This window comes from Littorina saxatilis, unplaced genomic scaffold, assembly GCF_037325665.1.
Source record: "Littorina saxatilis isolate snail1 unplaced genomic scaffold, US_GU_Lsax_2.0 scaffold_2505, whole genome shotgun sequence".
Taxonomy (NCBI): domain Eukaryota; kingdom Metazoa; phylum Mollusca; class Gastropoda; order Littorinimorpha; family Littorinidae; genus Littorina; species Littorina saxatilis.
The window spans coordinates 6,225-13,792 of NW_027129079.1; the positions used below are offsets into that span (position 1 = coordinate 6,225).

General features: G+C 40.9%; 1 long non-coding RNA gene across 1 annotated transcript; it reads left to right on the forward strand.

Annotated features, from left to right (window-relative positions):
• Positions 1–1,036: 1,036 nt before the first annotated feature.
• Positions 1,037–5,805, forward strand: LOC138957359 (uncharacterized). The gene is made up of 4 exons (XR_011453008.1): positions 1,037–1,258; positions 1,805–1,936; positions 2,674–2,757; positions 4,640–5,805. It is a non-coding gene; the product is annotated as an uncharacterized lncRNA (long non-coding RNA).
• Positions 5,806–7,568: the final 1,763 nt, after the last annotated feature.

The window sequence follows — 7,568 nt, forward strand, 5'->3', positions numbered from 1 at the left end:
AAATCACGGGTTAACATAAGTGTTATCCTCGAGTACGCTAGTACTTGGGCTCAACAGACTTTAATCGTGTGTCTGTGTGTGTGTGTGTGTGTGTGTGTGTGTGTGTGTGTGTGTGTGTGTGTGTGTGTGTGTGTTATTGCTGGGAAACTACTGGGCGCAGTTCGTTCAAAAGTTGATACACTAACTTGATAATAGGTCCGATTGATGGTATTAAAACTTCATATTGTTACCTGGGACCTAAATGCGAAATAAATCACAAAAACGACTTGGCGGTGGGACGAATTCAGACGGAGCAACAGCCAGCCATTGAGCTGATAGAACATCCGAACGCGTCACACAGTGACGATAAATATAGCGTCGTAAAAAGCATGCGTATCGCATGCGAGACGATTTGCCAGGCTTTGCGCGTTGTGTGTTTGAATAATTTGATTTTTTGTGTACCCCATTTTCTACCAAGCGTTGGTTGCTCGGTCGCGACTGCGGTGGTTTAGAGGTCGCGATTTTGTGTTTTGATTCTTTTCATATTAATTTGTATTTTTTTTTATGGTTTTCTTTGTTTACATATGTTTCAGTCTTTTACCTTCACTTTACATTAAAAAATTTGTTAAAACTACACTCTAAATTTTATAACACTTTGAGAACACGGAAAGTGTTTAGGGTGAACACTTAAAGTGTTAGGGTGAACACATTTTTACACTTTTGGAACACAGAAAGTGTTCTCAATGTGTTATCCTGAAGCATCCTCTGCTACCTGAACACTAACCCCTTTTGGAACACATGGTAAACACTTTTTTGCACAGTGGAACACCAGGTGAACACACGTGTTCAACAAGTGTTCCACAAGTGTTCCACTTCGTCTTTTAGTCATGCTCCGAATAAAATAATACATTAAAAATATTTGGGCCATGAGCAGATTCGAACCCGAGACCATGTCAGCGCTCTACCGATTGAGCTACGGAGACTCGTCGGGATCTAGCGTCGCTTAGAGTATATAATTTTTATACCCCCTAGACCGCTGCGTTTTTTTGTTTTTGTTTTTAATCGTGTTGTGCTTATATTTTTTCATCAAACATTTATTTCATCTGAGACATCTAATAAGCGGTAAGTATTAGCATTTTTATTTTTACAATTTAATAATGTTACTAATTGTCCCATCATGCTTCAGCTGGACCAAAAAAGAACGTTGACACTTTTAGATCTGTGGACCTGTCTGCGTTGTCGCTGCGTTGATTTGGCTCAGGATTTCCGATTGTTATCTGTAAGTTGCTTGCTGAGATTTTGTATTAATTCATCTAAGCTTAGTCACTCGTATTTTTGTTGTAACATGTTCCTGTTACTTGTATCTGTGGACGTTTGAAGACAATTTCTCTAATTTTGCTGTCGCAACGGTTTCAGCTGATCAGTGGACCTTTTACATTAGACGTTCTGCGTTGGTAAATAAACTCTATTTCAATTTGATGTTGATTTTTTATTCTGGTTGATGTGCTTGGTTTTGTGTTATTGTTATACTTGTATGTCCAGGGGTTCCTTATAATTATAATGGTGGTCCAGTGAACGATACCTTCCCGGCTTCCGCCTGTGGTCAGAGCAATACATTTGCAGATTTTTGGATTCTTCTTCTTCCTTTGGTTAGATCATAGATGTACGATCTGCACGCTAGATAAAGTGAAGCGGTAGGTTAAAAACAGCATACATTAATGAACAACATTCATCATAATAGTGGCCAGGTTGATTGTGTGCGCAATTTAGAATAATTCTATGCATGCTTGGTTGTATTTGATTTCACAGATCTATCACACTTCAGGGAACTGGGAAGCCGTTTGAGCTGATGTGCCCATGTGGCGAATCGATGTGGGCGTAACCTGCGCACATTTCTTCTGAATTGCACTGAGGATGAACAGGAGGCACTGACGGCAACCCAGACGTGTTTACCAAGGTACGCATGTCCTGCATTTGCATATAGTGTGTAGTTTTGCAGAGAAATATTGACTTTCAAATTGATCTGATAAGTTTTGTTTGTTTGTTTGCTTAACGCCCAGCCGACTACGAAGGGCCATATCAGGGCGGTGCTGCTTTGACATTTAACGTGCGCCACACACAAGACAGAAGTCGCAGCACAGGCTTCATGTCTCACCTAGTCACATTATTCTGACACCGGACCAACCAGTCCTAGCACTAACCCCAGACGCCAGGCGGAGCAGCCACTAGATTGCCAATTTTAAAGTTTTAGGTATGACCCGGCCGGGGTTCGAAGCCACGACCTCCCGATCACCGGGCGGACGCCTTACCACTAGGCCAACTGTGCCGGCGGTTGCGGAATCATTGATTATACTATTTTCTGAAATACTCTGTTTCAAAATTAATATCTCCGTGCAAAACACACCAGACAGTCGCCAAACTCATATGTGGACACACACACACACACACACATACACACACACACACACACACACACACACACACACACACACACACACACACACACACACACACACACACACACACACACACAGCCAGCCCCCTCTCCTTCCACATTTGACAGAAATCTAAATGTTGATACACAGTTTCACAATAAACAAAAGTATGAGAATGAGAACACTTGTCAGTGTTGCTACGATGTGGAACTTCAGTAAAATAGTGTTTGATTTCTTAACATGCATCTTGTGTGTGCAGGAACCACACTGCTTGGCTGAGGCCGTTCACTTTCTGGAGATGGAGCTAACAGTAATGCGACGAAACCTTGTGGATGCACTTCATGTAAGTTTAAGCTTTCTGTGGGATACAGCGCAGTTACATTTTGAGAATGCTGCCTTATTTTGCAGTCTTCTCCTTAAAAGGTGGAAAAAAATATACATATTTTTAAGTTCAGTGAGTGCTGAGGCCTGCAATGATAAAATGTTTTTCTGAACTAAGTCTACTCAGAATTTCCATTCGTTATGGTAGAGTAGTGCCGTAAACACTGAGGCCAGCTTTAGTCAAATCATGGCCAACAGACAACACGCTGCTGATCCGCTTGGATCTGCCATTGCCGCTAACAGTGTATGCAGGGTGCATTCAATATGACACCCTTTTCTTTTGAAAATATTCTCATCGGAGTTTATGATTGGTTTTGACAGTGATCGCTGGCCTCCAATGGTCGCTGACAAGGTGTTTTCCTTCGGTTCACGTAGGTTTAGCTTGAGATCACGTGAGTTAAAAGCGATCCGTTTGTAAGTTTTGGTTAGTTTGATCTAAATAATGAAATATTTTAGAAAATTATGATAGAAATTAGAATGCATTTTATATTAAAGAATGCATTCCATATCATAGAACACATTCTGTATATATTTATAGAATGCATTCTATAAAATAAAAAACATTGTATAATATAGAATGCATTCAATCATACTTGTCATTTGCCCAGAAATGTATTCTATTATAGAATGCATTCTATAACGTCCAACAATGCATTCTTATGATAGAATGCATTCTTATGATAGAATGCATTCCATAAAGCGCCACAAAACTTCTACAGGCCAGCTCGGTATGGTCCCTGCTTCGAAAGCAGATCTACAAACACTCTCACACACAGTTCTCTCTCTGTCTCTGTCTCTGTCTCTCTCTCCCTGTCTCTCTCTCTGTCTCTCTCTGTCTGTCTCTCTCTGTCTCTCTCTCTCTCTCTATCTCTATCTCTCTCTCTCTCTCTCTCTCTCTCTCTCTCTCTCTCTGTGCGTGTGTGTGGCTGTGTGTGTGTGTGTGTGTGTAGTTCTGCTTTTCTTTGCGGGACTGGCCTGTTGTAGTTTCGGGACATTATGCATATAAATTATAATGCATTTCAGGACGTTAAAGAACGCATTCTATCATAAAAAGCATTTTGGTATTTTGTGTAAATAGAATGCATTTTATCATAGTAGGCAGTTCGGGACGTTATAGAATGCATTCTATAATATAGAATACATTACATAATAAATGATTTCCTTATAATTCATTATTTAGATCAAACCAACAAAACTTAGGTAGTTTCTTTACAAACGGATTACTGGAGGGTGCATTCAATATGACGCCCTTTTCTTTGAACTAAAACTCATCGGAGTTCACGATTAATTGCGACAGTGATCTTTGGCTTCCAGTGATAGTTGACAAGGTGTTTTCCCTGGGTTCACATAGGTTAAGAACGAGTTAAGGAAAACGGGCGTGCTCAAGGCCTCACCACATTAGCAGTACGGTTTACTGCTTACCTTTATAAACAATTTGTAGAGTGCCATTTTCCAGAGTGGCCACGCGCTAATGAAATCCTTTCGAAAGACCTATTTTAATTCTACTTTTTGTTCTTAGGGACAGACTCCTGCTTCAAGAGGGATTACTTTTTACATTCAGTCGTGTGTGCATGTGCGTGCATGCGAGTGTCATTGTGTGTTGGGAAGGTGAGAGCGAATTGGACGTGACGTATTTGTTCTCTGTTATGTGACCTATGCCCGTTCTGGAATAAAAAAAGTTTACCTGTAACTGCGATTGTTGGAGATCTGCTGACAGCAAGAAGAAGTCCACTATTAGTTAAGATTTACACTTCAGTGTTATCAATTAAGTACAAACGTTTAACACAAACCTGTTAAGAGTTGGAAATGCATCATGTTCTAAAACTCACTTTTATTTCGAACAGGATGTTCCGGACAGCGAGTTGAAAACTAAACCAAAGACCAAGGGCCTGGAATCCTCCCAACTCTGAAGGGTGTTTTTGTTATCGGACTTTCGTGTGTGAACTTTCAAGATGGGGTTTACCACAGCTCCGTTCATATTATTTAATAGCAACATATACCGAGCAACAAAAGAAACGCGAAAAAATTCTGCAATGTTTGATTGACAAAATCTCGAACAGTTATGGAGTTAGAACTATCAAACCACAACATTTTGATGAAGGCATGTTTGACACAGCTGTTGCGTGAGTATTTTGATGCTGCGATTGTTTCAACACACGGGACAAAACGAAGTTTTGGAGGTCTCGCTCAGTCAGCCTTCATCGCGTTCTCTGGCCACTGATCGGACACTGGTTGCTTCCAGTGATGTTCCTGGTATTGTCACCGGCTGAATTGAATCGATGCCGAAGACGCTGTGGAAGGAATTTGCGATCTTGTCTTATTGGGGTAATGCGAAAAAATCTACCGCGTTGCATAACTGCAGTGCTTCCAATGTCACCAGAACATTGCAGAAGGAGATAAACTGTTGACACATGCACGTTTAAAGCACATGCCAGCGCTTCTGGATCACCCCCAGTTTTAAATCGACCTGGCATTTTGGTGGTGTCAATCGTGGCATCCTGGCTGTTTCAAAAGTGAGACTGGCAGCAAGCGTGCCATGGTCTCTTTTGGTTGCTAATGCATTAGTGAACACATCTCACACATCAGATTTCTCCTGCTCTACTTGCACGTGCTGCGAGCGCGCATTATGTGTTTTACGATAAACCTGCTTGTCCCGTGTGTTAAAACAGTCACAGCATCAAAATAATCACACAAAAGCAAGGTCAAACATGCCTTCATTAAACTTTTGTAGTTTAATAATTCTAACTCTATAATTGATGAAGATTTTGTCAATCAAACAATGACGAATTTTGTTGCTCGGTATATTATGTGTTCAACAATTCCTACCCCAGACCCGTTTGTTCTGCGACTGCTGCAGACATTTCCTTTTGTCAATTAAAAATGCTTCTTTGCTCACAAAATTTGATTTTAATGTCTTTCTGAATTGTATGACAGTGCAGGATGAAAGTGTTCCAAAAGTGTTCTAAAAGTGTTCCAAAAGTGTTCCAAAAGTGTTCTAAAAGTGTTCCAAAAGTGTTCTAAAAGTGTTCCAAAAATGTTCTAAAAGTGTTCTAAAAGTGTTCTAAAAGTGTTCTAAAAGTGTTCCAAAAGTGTTCCAAAAGTGTTCTAAAAGTGTTGACCTGAACACTTTTATGTGTTCAGAAGTGGTTACAGCGGGGTGAACACTTAAAAGTGTTCAGATGTGAACACTTTTGGAACACTTTTGGAACACTTGTTTGTGTATAGAACACTTTTTGTGTTCCAAAAGTGTTCCAAAAGTGTTCTACTAAAAGGGTGTTCAGAAGTGGTTACAGAAAGGGTGTTCAGGAGTGGAACACTTTTATTTAGAGTGTACCTGGGGCGTGATAAATGCAAGAATCCGCGAGCCAGGACAGTAAAAGAACTTCGTGGGCCACCAGTTCACCAGTTATGAAGAGGGTCGGCAGTATATTTTTCACTGTGATCAAATAAAAGAGAAAGGCCAGTCACCACGCACATCCTCGGCTCGCATGCAATGTAGTTATATAGCAAAGGGAATGCCTGTAATTCACACAGAGCAATGACTTGGCCTTAAACGTGCACAAGACAAAAACTTTCATACTGGGGGAGCGAGCCAGTCTGAAGAGTACTCGGGTCCAGCGCGAGCGTTTTTTATTGGTGTGTTGATTTGTTGCTGTAACTTTTTGTTTGTAGTAATGCAGAGATAAGTTACGTATTCGCACTTTCAAAATGTGTGCTAGCAAGGCTTTCGTTTTCTTCTTCGATATATAATGTTTTCTTCTTTTTCTGCTTAGTAATTGTGTGTTGTTCTCTTTCAGTTTCGTGTTCAGCTAACAAGTGGACATGTGACAACAACAAGCAGTGTGTGTGGAGAGACTGGCGGTGTGACGGGGAGGTTCACTGTGGTGATGGTAGTGATGAGAAACACTGCGGTAAGTGTGTGTTTGTTTGTTTGTTTGTTTGTTTGTTGCTTAACGTCCAGCCGACTACGCAGAGCCATATCAGGACGAGGAAGGGGGGGGATGAAGGGGGCCACTTGTCAAGCGATTCCTGTTTACAAATGCACTAACCCATTACTTGTGTCCCAGCAGGCTTTAGTAAAACTAAATTAATACCTACTGGAAGATTACCAGTTTCCAGTATGTTAAAATAGGCTTAACCTATCTACTGCTGGACTTACATCAGAACACTAACAGATTAAACTATACATGAATCGCGAGACAAGCGGCAAGAGAAGAGATTTTTGGAAAAAATACAGGTGAATGAGCAAGAAGGCAGAAAAAGGAAAAGAATTCATGAAGAAAAAGAGAGCATGACAGGAAAGAGGAACCAAAAATCTACCTAACAGCAAACTAGAAAGCTCCTGCGGTTCCAAAAACAGGAGGGGCCTTTAATTTCATAACCGCAGTGCCCCACTGCGGGATAAGTGTGTGTGTGTGTGTGTGTGTGTATGTGTGTGTGTGTGTGTGTGTGTCTGTGTGTTTGTGTGTGTGGATGTTTGTGTGTGCGATCGTAAGTGTGTGTTTGTGAGTGTGTGAGTGTGTGTATGTATGTGTGTTTGTGTGTATATGTATGTGTGCGTGAGTGTGTGTGTGTGTGTGTGTGTGTGTGCATGTGTGTGTGTGTGTGTGTGTTTGTGTGTGTATGTGTGTGTGTGTGTGTGTGTGAGAGAGAGAGAGAGAGAGAGAGAGAGACATTCGGATGGTTTATTCACATAAGCCATTGCCCCTAGTGAAGGGGTGTGAACAAAAGCAAAAACATTGAATCATTTTTACATTCAGTAGACTCAAAACA